Genomic DNA, 14465 nt, shown 5'->3' on the forward strand with positions numbered 1-14465 from the left:
AAGGGAAGTAAAGCGGTGATATCCATAAAGACAGACAGGTTGAAATAAATGTTTTTATGGGAGCAGCCTGATATAATATAGATGAGATAGACAGGGAGGAATATAGGAAAGGGAGGAAATAATAAAGAGTGGACAGAAGGAAGGAAGTGGCAGGAGAACAAAGTTAGAAATAAACTTGGGGTAAGGAAGAGTATTAGGTGTACAGGTAGTAGTTTCAAGGGGGATGACTACAACGGCAGGACCATTTTTTGGGTAGGTATTTTTGGGTGGCTTATTTAAATTGCTTGCTATGGTCAAGGGACATTATTTCTAGGTTCCAGGATGTGGCTGGGTTGTAGCTATAGAGTAGACATCCTGTTTTAGTTTTGGGTTTATACATCTGAAACAGTCCTTGATCTGAGCTGCGAAATGATCTAGCTGGGGAGTACTTAGATATGATAGTAGAGAGGTTTGGGGCAGAAAGAGAGAAAATACAGCATGGTGTGGATAATTTGTAGTTGATAAAGTAGCAGGTGAGGGAACTCGAGCCAGTCCAGTTGCTTAAGTGATAAGCAGTGGTGAGACTTGTAGGATTGGTTGGCTGCGAATCTGGCCACCTTATTATAGGTAGTTTCAAGTCTTGAAATGAGTGTAGTGTTAAGGTTAGTGAATATATGACAGCAGTATAGAAGTTTGGGAAGTAAAAAAGCATGGGAGACAGTAATTCTGGCTGTGTTGGTTAAGTATTTCTTATTGCCGTAAAGGTGTCCAAGTTTCTGGTGCATTTTTTTTATACTGTTTGTGACATGTAGATCAAACTTAAGTTGATAATCTATAGTGATGCCTAGCAATTTAGTGCTAGGTTCAGCTGCGATGATGGGGTTAATGCTTGATAAAATGTTAAATGCAGTTTTGAGATTGGTGAGGTTTTTGGGGAGGAAGAGTAGGAGCTTAGTTTTCTTTAGATTCAGAATTAATTTGTTATCACCAAGTCATGTTTCAATGGTGTTGAAGGATGCCTGGGTAGCAGAGTGGAGGTCTGATGGGTTATCTGCAATGGTGATGACAGCAGAGTCATCAGCATATTGCAAAAGTGATGACTGGAGACAAGAGGTATATAGTAAGTTAGTGAAAATATTGAAGAGCAGTGGTCCAAGGATAGATCCCTGGGGACACCCATTTGCACAGTGAGGGGGGGGGGGATAGTGCAGAGAGCCATTTAACTGATTGTTGGCGGTTAGAGAGACAGCTAGAGAACCAGGAAATGGTAGGAGGGAAGAAGTTTAGATAAATCACCAACGACAAGTGCTCAAGACACAAAATCCAACAACAAAAAAAAAAAAAACTAGAGCACTTGGAAAAAGCCCACGACTCTTCTCAGTGTAGTTTATATTTTAACACTCCACACACATAAAATCACCCCTTTGGGCCTCTATATACATAAACGCATTCTAAACGAACATATAGTGTTTTCGTATGCAACCAGACTTCCTCAGATGAAATGCATACATAAAACAGAATCCACTTAAATACTTTCTTACTTAATCAATTGCAACATTTCATTGGCAGAAAACCTTATGACACTTCCCCCAAATAAAATACTTCTTCTTCTTTCGGCTTTTCCCAGTTAAGGGTTGCCACAGCGGAACTCCGGTCTGCTAATGATTGGCAGTAGATTTTTACATGCCGAGTTGCCAGCCCTGACGCACAACCTTCAACGAAGGTACACCCATTCACGCATGTCTCCACAGAGAGGATGTCTAGCTGAGAATCGAACAGGACAATGTCTTACTGTGAGGTGACAACGCTACCGCAGCACCACCACCGCAGTAACCCCCAAAAAATACATAAAACTCATAATTCAAATATAATCTACATTCAATTCCTAAACTAATTCATATCATTTATACATTTATATATTATGCATTTTATTTGGGGGAAGTGTTATACGGTTTTCTGTCAATGAAATGTTGCAATTGATTAAGTTTTATGTATGCATTTCATCTGAGGAAGTCTGGTTGCAGACGAAAACACTATATGTTCATTTAGAAGCGTTTATGTTTATGTATATAGAGGCTCGAAGGGGTGATTTTATGTGTGTGGAGTGTTAAATAAAATATAAACTACACTGAGAAGAGTTGTGGGCTTTTTCCAAGTGCTCTGGTTGTTCTTTGGAGAAGTTTAGATAAGTTAGTTTTTCCAAGAGGAGAGGGTGGAAGACAGTGCCAAAGGCTTTAGAAAGGTCGAGGAACAGGCACGAGACAAGTTTATTATTATCACGAGCAACAGATACTGTGTTGATGAAGGATATTAGTGCAGTTGTTGTACTATGATTAGGATGGAATCCGTGTTGTGTGTGTGTGAGAAGGTTTTCTTGGAGAAGGTACTGCATTATCTGTTTGTGCATGCATTTCTCTAGTATTTTAGAGAGAGGAGATAGTACAGTGATTGGTCTGAAGTTTGATATATCCGAGGAAATGCCACTTTTGTGAATGGGTAAAGTAAATAATTGTTTCCATATAGAGGGGACATACGATTCAGAAATAGAGCAGCTAATCAAGATAGACACAGGATAGGCAAGGGGTTCAGAGGCAATCTTAAGGAAATAGGAGGGTAGATTATCTGCTGAGAGGGAGCAGGGTTTGAGTTTGGAGAATAACGATTTTATATAGTTAGTTGAAACTGCTTTAAGAGAGAAAGTGTTTGAAGGGTCGGGAAGAGAAGATGAGTTATTGGGGGTATTTACAGTGTTACTGATGAGAAGGAATTAATTAAGGTGGTTATGGAGTCAATAAAGTGATTGTTAAATTTAATGGCGTTGTCTTCTGGGGTTTCATTAGGACAAGGGTTTAGAGAGGAAGGGTTTCTAGGATGAAGAATATGATTGACAGAATTGCAGAATTTTTTGGGTCTGATTTTAGAGTAGTGGGAGGTTGTGCACAGTTCAATTTGTCGTTATGGATGATTTTGTTTCTAAGTTCTTTATAGGTCTGAAGCAGAGACAGTGTTTTGGTTTTAGTCCATGTTTTCCATATCCCATCTCGGTTTTTCATGAAGGTTTGGGTCGACTGAGTTAGCCACGGAGCTGTGTTGGATTTGATTCCAATAGTACGGAGGGGAGGGAGGGAGTTAAGAATATCGAGGAAGGTGGTGTTGAAAGAGTGGACAGCTTCATCCAAGGGGAGAGTGTTGAGATGAGACCAGTTAATTCTGGAGAGTAGGTCGATGAGAGAGTCTGGGCAAAAATTAGAAAGTTTGTGGGAGGTAATATACTTGAAGGGTTTGGTACAGTGGGGATGTCTGGTGATGGTAATACGGCTGTGGTCACCATGTGCATTTGGAAAGGTCTGGGGATTATGGTAGTTTTAGGGGTGGGAGACCAAAATCCAATCAAGAAGAGAGCTTGGGAGGTGAGATTTATTATTATAAATGGGGGCTGTAATTAGCTGCTCAAATTCATGCAGGTTGATACAAGTAGTAGTATTGGGAGTTTGTATTGAGAGCCAATCTAGATTTACATCTCCCAGCGTGATGGTTTCATTATGGATGGTCTGAGAGGGGTGGGAGAGGATGCTTTCAACTATGGTAATATTTTCTCCTGGGGGGATGTAGATTGCTACAACTGTTATGGTGGTGAATTTGTTAAGTTTGAAGTTGGTCAACAGAGGTTCAGCTGAGGAGAAGGATGGTAAAGGAGAGCTGGGACTAATTAGTGAGAGATGATCAGTGTAGAGTATGGCAACTCCTCCTCCTTTTTTGTTATGCCGATCCAGTCGAAGGCTGTTATAGCCAGGAGGGATAAGTTGACTGTCTAGGTGTTGTGGTTTCAACCAAGTTTCAGTTAGGGTGACTATCAGGCTTACAGTAAGCTAACCAGGCATGGAATTCATGAACTTTATTTGCTAAACTCCTAAGGTTAATAGAGCTCATAGCCTCAACCCTCTACACTAACTGCCATATACTATTATCATACCAGCAGACGCATGAGGAGACCTTTCTCGGTGGCTCTAAGATCAGGATATCCTTCCTTACTCATTTCAACAATCACAGTCTTATGATCCCTCATCGGGGTATGAGTGCTCCCTCTACTGGCAAAAGCACTGAAGTCACATGCCAGCTAGAATCTATCAGTTCACTTACAACAACTGAAGGAACACATTCTTTCAAAAGAAACAAAGAAGGACATCTGTACTGTACAAAGATATATACAGGCATATACTGGTCTGACTTAAAAGAGAACTCCCACAGCAGCTGTCAGATGAAGAAGCCATCCAAACAAAGTGGGATAGAGCAGGAAGATAACTGGGCCAACCAAGAAAGGGCTCGTCACAGATTATGGATATGGTAATAAGAAATTATCCATAATATCTGTTACTGGGGCCAGACAGGAAGAAGGTAAGAGGAAGCAAAGACGTCCAGCAAAAGAGGTGGCTGTATTGTGTGAAAGAAGATCTGAGGCAGTCAGGCATGAGTGTTGAAGAAGACAGGAGTGTGGCACTGAATTGAGAGAGTTGGCGACAGTTAACAATACTCTAACCCTATGTAGAAAAAAAAGTGGGAAAAAGGGGGATGATGATGATCTGTTACTGGGGCCCTATTTGATGGTTCTGTGCAGAGTCCTGAAGTATTAAGATATCAAAACAGATCTGTCCCTTGAAATCACAGTCCAAGAAACAGTGTTTAATAATGTGTAAACCACCAACTGAGTAGCAGTGTCACAGATATTGTCATACTCAATGTACATGGTCTTGATGTAAGCAATAGAAGAAGCCATGCTCCTGCCAATGTACCTCCTTGTAATGTAGCGCAAAGGTTTTCTGTTCTGCCAAGGACCAGAACAAGCTAGAAACTACATCCTTCTTGGTCAATAACAGATGATGATCATGACGATGTCTTGCTTCCATCAGTTTTCTGATTAGGCATGAAATCAGAGGGAATGATGGGAAGGCATACCAGAATCTCCTCATCATGAGAGGAAGAGGGCCTTCAGTGCTAACTTCTTTTGTATGGCTGCACCTAGTAAAACAGTGGAAAGAGTGCATTTTTCCACATTGTGTCACTGACCTTTTACCAGGCAAGATTCCCATAGAAAGAGACTTTGGTAGGCTTCTGGCTAATTCAACTCCCCAGAGATGTGAACAACTTGAGACAACGATGCCCTCATCTGTGGCCAGCGGCCAGACTGACAGTACTTCTCTGTAAAGTGGGGACAAAATGGGTATTACCTTACCTGTTACAGTACCATACAAGTAAAAGCTAGTTACTGGGACAAATTACATGAAATATTCAAAGAATGCTGGCAACATGTTGTCTGGTCACTTCTATGCACCAGGTTAGACCCTGGTCTCTCTCTTCCTACACAGATGCTCATGCATAGGAATTGTATGTACCTGTGTGTGTGTGTGTGGGGGGGGGGGTTGGTGACCCACATACACAACTCCCTGCCTCCTCACCTATACAGCTAACAAAGTCCATATCTCCACATCTGACAGCAGCAATGGAAAGCAACATGCAACTAAAGGTATAACACTGGCAATATCAAGGCAATGAAGCACATGTGAAATATCACTAAAAACAAATCTATAGAGATATAATTACAAATACTTTGAGCAGTAACCCCATATATAACAATGAAGAAACATGTACTAGATAGAAGAAACCTACAAAAATTAAAGTTAATGTCTGAGAAACATGAACTCATGTGGCAATTAAAGCTGAACTCTTTTAGGAAGCCTGGACTAAACTACTAATGTTCAATTAAAAGTGCACTGGAACTTAGAAAATTGCCACATTGTTTATATGTCTAATTGTATTTTATTTTATTTTATTTTATTCTACCAGTTGGTTTTAAATACCATTTTAAATCAGTTGTAATTTAAGTGTATATTTTGTTTCCATCATCATACATACATTTTTCCTTATTTTTATTTTCTTCTGGTTCTTTTTTCTACTTTATTCAAAATGATGTGTAATAACAATACTAACTAATTATACAATTATATATATTTTTATAGATTGTTTTTAGGGTTCTTGTACAAAGACCTGAAGAAGTCTAGAAGGACAAAGCGATCTTTGTTAACAATAGGTTATGAAAATAGTAATTGATTTTCACATGCAAAATGTAAATAGTAATTGATTTTCACATGCAAAATGTATATGGATATATTTATATATATTTTTTGATTGTCAAATGAACTAAGGTTGCTATATTTCCAGCCATGTAGTATATTGTCTTGGATAAAATCACAGACTTAATAATCTACTTAATAATCTGGTTAAATAAGAGGTACCACATCATTATAAATTTTATTTAAAGTACATAAGGGTTATATTATTATGACAGCTACTAAGTAGGGCAGGACCAGCTCGAATGTCACACTGATGGAGGAAGGGATGTGAATTTAACATGTGTACCAATAACACTGTTTTACAGCACAATAAACCACTCCCATGCCTGATAAAAAGTATATATATACTTAGAAAGCTTGTGAGGAAATTATTACTCTGTTTTTGTTTTACTTGGATCGCTCGTTTGTGTACTTAATAAAGGATTTTCGACCGGAAGCAGACTGCCTGCCTTGCTTGGATTACTTTTGAATACTTAGTAATGCTGTACAATTATATATTTTCTATTATTATTATTTGTTTTGTTTTGACTTAAGATGAGCTTAAGTTCGCTACTTCTACTACTATTGTCTGATCTGATTAATATACAGTGATTAACTAGAAATATATGGACTGAAAATCTTCCACACAGAGAAGTTTCTTACACGGTTTTGTTTTTGGACCCACTACATTTTAGTGGGTTGTTTTGAGACTTCGGGGATACCACAGAGATTACTTGTTAAATGTCTGTTCTTCAATACATCTTTATTATTCAATGTTCCTGACGCCTGGTTCCTTATAGGTATTAAATAAAACTTATTAATGGAATTTAGATTACCAAGTTACCAAGTTTGCTAACTCTCCTTTCACACCCAGGTCAATTTTCCTAAAACAGAAAATGATTTTTTGAAATGAGTACAAGCAAAAGATTACCCACAAAGGGCATTAATTAGAAGTTATGTACTCACCATAACGTTCCATCTGAGTAGGTGTATTCATTTGTCTGCAACCTGTGGGTTATGGATCCGATATCGGATCCATGGTTTTCCAGCTATGGATCCAAGCTCTCAGCTCCTCCCCTCACCCATAATGCCCTGCTCTACCCTCATGACCTCAGATCGAGTTTGCCAAAGCAACAACACCCTAAAAAGGGTAACATAGAATATGCAGGAAACTGAAAGGCCAGGGGATAGGTTGCAGACAAATGAATACACCTACTCAGATGGAACGTTATGGTGAGTACATAACTTCTAAATCTGAAGTAGGATATTCATTTGTCTGCAACCTGTGGGACAGAGTCCCCAGCTACCTGAATCTTGCCATCATGGAAGGATATTCCGGAGCACCGGAGCCAAAGGATGCTCTACCCTAGATGCAAGATCCACCTTATAGTGGGAAATAAACGTATGAGATGAAGCCCACGTGGCTGCTGCACAAATATCATCTAGAGGAATCCTAGCCTTGAAGGCTGCCGAGGTAGATACTGACCGGGTTGAATGGGCATGAACACCCTCCGGTGCGGGCCTTCCTGAAGCTTGATAAGCCAGTAAGATGCACTGTGAAATCCAGCGGGACAGAGAAACTTTAGAGATTGGCTTGCCCAAATTGAATTTTGCAAAGGAAATAAACAGCTGGTCGGATTGCCTATGGCCAGCCGTCCTGTTCAGATAAAATCTAAGTTGCCTGTGAACATCTAGTGATTGTAGCTTATATTCACCTTTGTTTTCATATTTAGGGAAGAAAACAGGGAGGTTAATGGACTGATTGATGTTTGCTTCAGAAGCGACTTTAGGAAGAAAGGACGGGTTGGTCCTGAGGTAGACACGGTCCGGATGAAATACCAAGTAAGGAGGTTTAGCTGATAATGCTTGAAGTTCAGAAACTCTCTTGGCGATGTAATGGCTACCAAAAGGCTGTCTTGTAGGACAAGAATTTGAGATCCACCGTAGCCGCTGGCTCGAAAGGAGGGCGGTCAAGGCCTGTAGGACCAGAGAGAGGTCCCAAGGAGGAACTGCTTGTTTTATAGGGGCCTGAGAAGAAAAGTACCTTTAAGAAAAATTTTACACAATTTGGCTGACATAAGAGGATTAGAGTCATGGCCAATGTGATAGTGAGAAATTGCCGCCAGTTGTACTTTGACTGTGGAACTGCTGGCACCATCGTTAAAGAGAGTGGTTAGAAAGTCAAGCACTAAAGGAAGAGAAACCGTGAAGGGATTCAGGCCTTGCCGCCCGCCCACAAAGAAAACGTTTCCACTTGCTTGTAAACCTTTCTAGTGGATGGTTTATGAGCTGCCACCAAAATTGCCTTAACCGGTGATGAAATACCGGAGTCCTAATCAAGAGTGGAACTGGAGCAGCCAAGCGGTCAGCTTCAGGTTGTCCAGATTCGGAGGAGGAATGCAGGATGGATGGGATATCAGATCCGGATGGGATCTAGAATCCAAGGAGGATTCACCGAGTGAGACCTTAGGAAGGGGAACCAGATCTGTCGAGGCCAGAACGGAGCAATGAGAATCATTCTGCAACCCACCCGAGAGGCTTTCTGAAGAACTTGGAGCATCAGAGGCAAGGGTGGATAGGCATACAGAAGACCGGGTGGCCAAGCATGCACCAGAGCGTCTCTTGGAGTACCTCCGGAGGAGGTATTAGAAAAACTGTCGCACTTGGTGTTTGAGGGAGAAGCAAAAGATCGCATGAAGGGGTTCCCCACCGTGCGAATATCGCTACTTGACAATTGAGAGACCACGGGGGCAGAATGGTGCGACTGAGCTTGTCCGCTAGGATGTTGGACCGACCCGGAATGTGCGTTGCTATTAGAAAGCGGTTGGTGGAGATTGCCCATTCCCAAACTCTCATGGCTTCTCGACAAAGAGGGTAAGACCTTGTTCCCCTTGCTTGTTGATGTACCAGACAACAGACATGTTGTCCGATTGAATTGCAATTGTTCCCAAGGGAAGAAAGTCCTGAAGTGCTAGCAACGCTAAGAGCACTGCTCTCATCTCTAGAACATTGATATGCAGTAAGGTCTCTGAATCGCTCCACGTGCCTTGGACGGTCCGGCCGCAAAGTGCCCCCACCCGAGGCGGAGGCGTCCGTGGTCACCGTGGCGAGAGGGGAGAAGCACAAAATGGGCGGCCTTTGTGGAGATCCGGGAGTGGAGCCACCACAAGAGGGACCGCTTGCAAGCCTTGCTGATCGCTATGGGATGATGCATGGGGAGAGCAAGGTATGACCACTGTACTAAGAGCCCACTGTAGAATGCGCATATTGAGCCTGGCAAGAGGAAGAAGTGCTATAGCCGATGCCATGGACCCTAGAGCCCTCAGGACCAACTCAGCGGAACAGAACTTGAATGGAGAATGGCCCGCACCTGGAGCTGCAGATTTAGAACTCTGTCCGCAGTGAGGAAGGCTCGTAAACTCCTTGTGTCTAGCCTGGCCCCTATAAAATCTAAGAGCTGTGTGCGCCAGGTTGGATTTCTTTGTATTTATTGTGATGCCCAGAAAGGGAGCAAGATGGAGAAAGGAGTCTCGTGCCAATAGAAGTAGATGCCTTGTTGGGGCGGTAAGAAGCCAGTCGTCCAGGTAGGGAAAGACCTGCACCCCCTGAAGCCTCAGGTGGGCCGCTACCACTGCTAATACTTTGGTGAACACCCTGGGGGCTGTGGTGAGACCAAAGGGAAGGACCCGGAATTGGTAGTGACTGGCTCCCAGCTGGAAGCGGAGAAACCTCCTGGAGCGCCTGTCCATCAGGATGTGGTAGTACGCGTCCTTGAGGTCTATCGAGCACATCCAGTGATTTTCTCCCAGAAGGGGGAGAATAGATTGCAGAGTGACCATTCGGAATTTTTCTTTGGGGACTGCCAGATTCAAGAGAGAGAGGTCTAGGATTTTTCTTAGTTCCCCCGTCTTTTTTGGCACTAAAAAGAATCTGGAGTAGAACCCTGATCCGATCTGGTCTGGGGGAACGGGCTGGATGGCTCTTTTCTTTAGCAGATGGCCAATTTCTGCCAAAGCGGCCTCCCGTTGACCGGTGGGGCGCCTGGGAGGGACTTCAACTTTGGAAGGGAAAGGAAAGGAATGCGATATCCTCTGGATATGATTTGGAGAACCCAGCGGTCCGATGTTATGGACTCCCATGCCGCTAGGTGCCCGAACGCCCCGACTGCCTCCAGAGTAGAGCAGTCGGGCAACCCTCAGGGTTGCTGCTGGCCGCTCAGAGAAAGGTTCCCTGGACCCGAAGTTTCTGGGAGCCCCTCTGCCTCTAGGGCGGCGTCCTCCCTGTCCTCCTCTGCCACAGAAGGACTGGTTGTCCGAGCAGGCTGGGACTGCTGCGACTTCGAACCACATCTTCTTCTGACCCTTTTGGTTCCTAGAATAGGGCCTCTGGGGTGCAGAGAAGCGGATTCGACGGCAGACAGCGTCTTCCGTCCTTCGCTCTGGGTCAACGTCGCGAACGGTCTTGCCAAACAGAGCAGAACCATCAAAGGACGCTTTGAAGGGCTCAGAAAAATGCAGTGACGGAGCCAGGCCTGACGCCTAGTGACCAGTCCTGTCCCCGCAGCTCTAGCGGTGCCTTCCGTTGCATGGGAGAGTAGCCGCATAGAAGTATTAGTAACTGACCTAAGAGTGGCCATACGGGTGGAGTGCGGAACTCTGTCCTCCTCCGAAATGGACTGGGGATGCAGCGTATTCTTTAATAAGATCTCGCTGCATCCTAATGACAAAATAGTTCAGCGCCCTTACCGAGAAGGTCGCCGAACTAAACATCCGCTTCCCCAAGCGGTCCATCATCCGAGACTCCTTGCTCGGTGGGTGGACTGAGGGACTCTCCTGAGCCAGTTCCTCTTTGTGGCCGCCCAACATGGCATCTACCGGAGGCCCCTTACTCCAATGGGCCCGGTCGGATGGCGGACTAAGGATCCTATCCGGTCTCTTGGGAATTGGCTCCACGGTGTCCGGTTCCTTCCACGCCCTGGTGGTAATAAGGTCCACCAGGGGGTCGGCAGGGGACACCCAAGAGGTAGAAGGGCCCGCTTCAAATGCCTCCAAGAACACGGACTCGTCCGAGGAAGACTTGGGGCAGACCACCCCCTTATACGGAGCATTTCCATGATGTCTCCAAATGAGACATCCTCGGGGTGACCGTGGGGAGCCTTCCTTCCTCCAAGTCCGTGTCTTCTGTGAGAGACTCGGGAGTCAATGTGCGCGAGGGACATCCTCTGGGGGCTGTCAGAGGAGTCCTCGCAGCAATTTGCTCCATAGGAGCAACTTGGGGCACAGAACGGGCTGTCCCAGGGCCGGATGGTGGAAGCCTGGCCCAGTGCAGAGGGAGCGGACGGAGCCGAACAAGTGCCGGGGTCCGGAGACCCTCAACAGAGCCCTCTCCACTACATCAAAAGCCGAAGGGGAGCCGACACCAAAGGATCCGACAATCGCCCTCGGATCCGAAGAGTGGACGGAGCCGGCGCCGCGCCGGATCCGAAGGACAGTACGCTCCGACACAGACGGCGCCGGGAGCACTGATCCCCGGATCCGAGGCTCGGATCCAGGCTCCGAGAGGTCGGATCCGACGCACTCGAGGGCAGGGTCGTATCCGGTACCAAGTACTATCGGCGCGACCCACCCCGCCCGGCTGCTCGGCTCCAGCTGCTCAACCCGGATAGCGGGTCGGAGAAGGAGCAATAGGCTTAAAAGGGTGTTGAGCTCCCCCCCAGAGGGGGGGGAGGCAAGAGCACTCCCATCTGCATCTGGGCCTGGATGAACCTTCTCATCATCCGGTCCAGATCAGCATCAGAAAGGCTATATGTAGATCTCGACGAGGCTACCGAGGTAGGCCTGGAGTGCCTCCTCGATAGCCTCGACGGAGATCGGGTCTCCTCCTCCTCAGGACCCGTGAAAAGCACACAGGGGACCGGAGCCGAAGGAGGAGACCGAGCCGTAACGGAGCCGGGAGAAGCCGCTTGGCTGGCGGGCGAAGCAGAGGTCTCGCCCGCGTGCTTCTCCAGCATCCCTCTCCTCTCCAGAACGGGAGGTTGAGTCCCAGGAGCAGGAGGGGTGCTACAGGGGAACAACCGTAGCCACAGTCGTTCCCGAGCGGAGGCCGGAGCCGAGTCTGGCGGTAAAGACCCGCCAAGACAAGCTTGGACCTCCGGCTTGCCCTGGGGTTGAACCCTGCACAAATGGAGCAACCAGATGTGAGGTGTTCAACAACACACCGAGTGTGGCCATCAGCCGGTGAGAGCTTATGGCCACACTCGGAGCATTTTGAAAAAATAGATTTGGGCTGATCAGCCATTCAAATCTATAAAGCTACTAAAAGTAACTTAAACAAATACAGACACACAGGCCCAACACACACACTCTACGCAACAGCGAGGGGAGGGAAAAAAAATTACTTAATTTAACTCTAAATAAAACTATCAAAGAGGGAAACCTAAACTTTCACACAGAAATACACAAAAAACTTTAAATTTTCTGATTTAACAGGTAAGAAATAACCACTTAGCTGAGAGCTATGAATACAAATCCAGTCACCAGCGCGGCAAACGAGATCTGAGGTCATGAGGGTAGAGCAGGGCATTATGGGTGAGGGGAGGAGCTGAGAGCTTGGATCCATAGCTGGAAAACCATGCCGGTTCGGATCCGATATCGGATCCATAACCCACAGGTTGCAGACAAATGAATATCCTACTTCAGATTTTATGTTTTTCCTTTTGACTATATATACATGATTATTGATTATTGTAATGAGAAACTGCAGTTGTGTAAGAACTAACCATAAAAGTAAAATAATAGGTAATTGCTGCACTGTTGCTAAATGAATGTACATCCAGCCAGGAAAAAGACTGAGGCTAATACCTTTAAGATGACAGACTCAAAAAAGGAAGGGGGATTGTAAGGAGGGGAAAAAGAGATTCCACCTCAGCCAAGGCTAAAAGAGTAGTGAAATTTTGAAGAACAAGGAGGAAGGTGGGAGGGTGTTTATTTATTTATTTATTTGACATTTGTTAACCGTGCTGGTCCATCTGAGCTCAAGCCCATTTTCAGTGGAGACCCAAGGAGAAAAGCTCCCAAAAATACTTAAACAATTGTATTAAAAAGAAGCAAAGTACATTTGTATACAGAGATGTAAAATATAAAGCAGTTTTCAAATAGGAGATATACACTTAGGTTATCAGCATGATCAAGTTATGTAGAATGTATAGAAATACATGGGAGAATACTGTTTTTACACTTTCACATTATACAAGGAATAGAAAGGAAGCTAATTAAGTGCTCAACTTAATTATGTTAGCAGGTATAAGTAGAAGAAGCAGGGAAAAGTTAGTCCTAAGCAAAGTGGAAGCATAACTTCATACCTGATCAAATTAAACAAGGAAAAGGAGGTAGAGCTATTTTGGCATTGACGTCTTGAAGGTATTAGTAGAAGTGGAAGGGAGTGAAGGGGTATAGTAAGATACAAGACTGGATAAGGATGGGCAGGGAGATGGTTTGTTGAGTAGGACGTAGGTTCTGTGAAGTTGCGAAAGTTGTAGTTGGTGGGGGAATTTGAGCCATTTTAGGTTTTTCAGTGCAATGCTGTGGCGAGATGAATGTGGCACATTTGCTGCAAGTTTGGCAATTTTGTTATATGACTGTTCCATTTTAGAGATAGATTGAAGACTTGTGAGAATTGGGGTATCATATAAAAGGCTGGAAAGTAAGTAAGGTTGAGCTAGAGATGGTCTAGAATCAGAAGTTAAGAATTTTTTAGTCCTATACAGAAGACCCAGTTTTTGGTTTGTTTTCTTGATGGACTGTTGGACATGAAGGTCAAATTTGAGTTGGCTTTCAATTATCATTCCACCTAACTGTGTGGGTTCAACATTAAAGATAGTTTTATTTAAGGAAAAGACAGTAAAGGTAGACTTGAGATGAGAAAGTGATTTATGGAGAAAGAGTAAAAGTTTAGTGTTTTTTGGGATTTAAAATGAGTTGATTTTCTGTAAGCCATTTTTCTACAGAAATGAAAGAGTTTTGGGTAACAGAGTGAAGTCGAGAGATGCTTTTAGAAGAGGAGATGAGAGTAGAGTCATCAGCATACTGAATGAGAAAGGACTATTGGGAAGAGGTGTGCAGGTCATTAGTGAAGATATTAAACAGAAGAGGTTCCAGTATGGATCCTTGCGTAACACCTGTACAGATGGGTATGAAGGGATGGTGGAGGAATGCCATCTGATAGATTTTTTTCTATTTGATAGATAACTGGAGAACCACTCTAGAGTGGAAGCTGAGAGGTTCAGGTTAGCTAACTTGGATAGGAGCTTTGCATGTGATACCGTGTCAAAGGCTTTTGGCAGGTCTAAGAATAGACAAGAGACCAGATTTTTATTATCAC

The 14465-nt window shown here is 44.3% G+C and overlaps 1 protein-coding gene across 2 annotated transcripts in view; it reads right to left on the reverse strand.

Moving 5' to 3' along the window:
- Nucleotides 1-14465, reverse strand: part of LOC122795602 (sialin-like) — a 925743-nt gene that overhangs the window by 243578 nt on the left and 667700 nt on the right. The window lies entirely within an intron of this gene.

Source organism: Protopterus annectens, chromosome 1.part0 (assembly GCF_019279795.1).
Source record: "Protopterus annectens isolate FY-2018-M chromosome 1.part0, PAN1.0, whole genome shotgun sequence".
Lineage (NCBI taxonomy): Eukaryota > Metazoa > Chordata > Ceratodontiformes > Protopteridae > Protopterus > Protopterus annectens.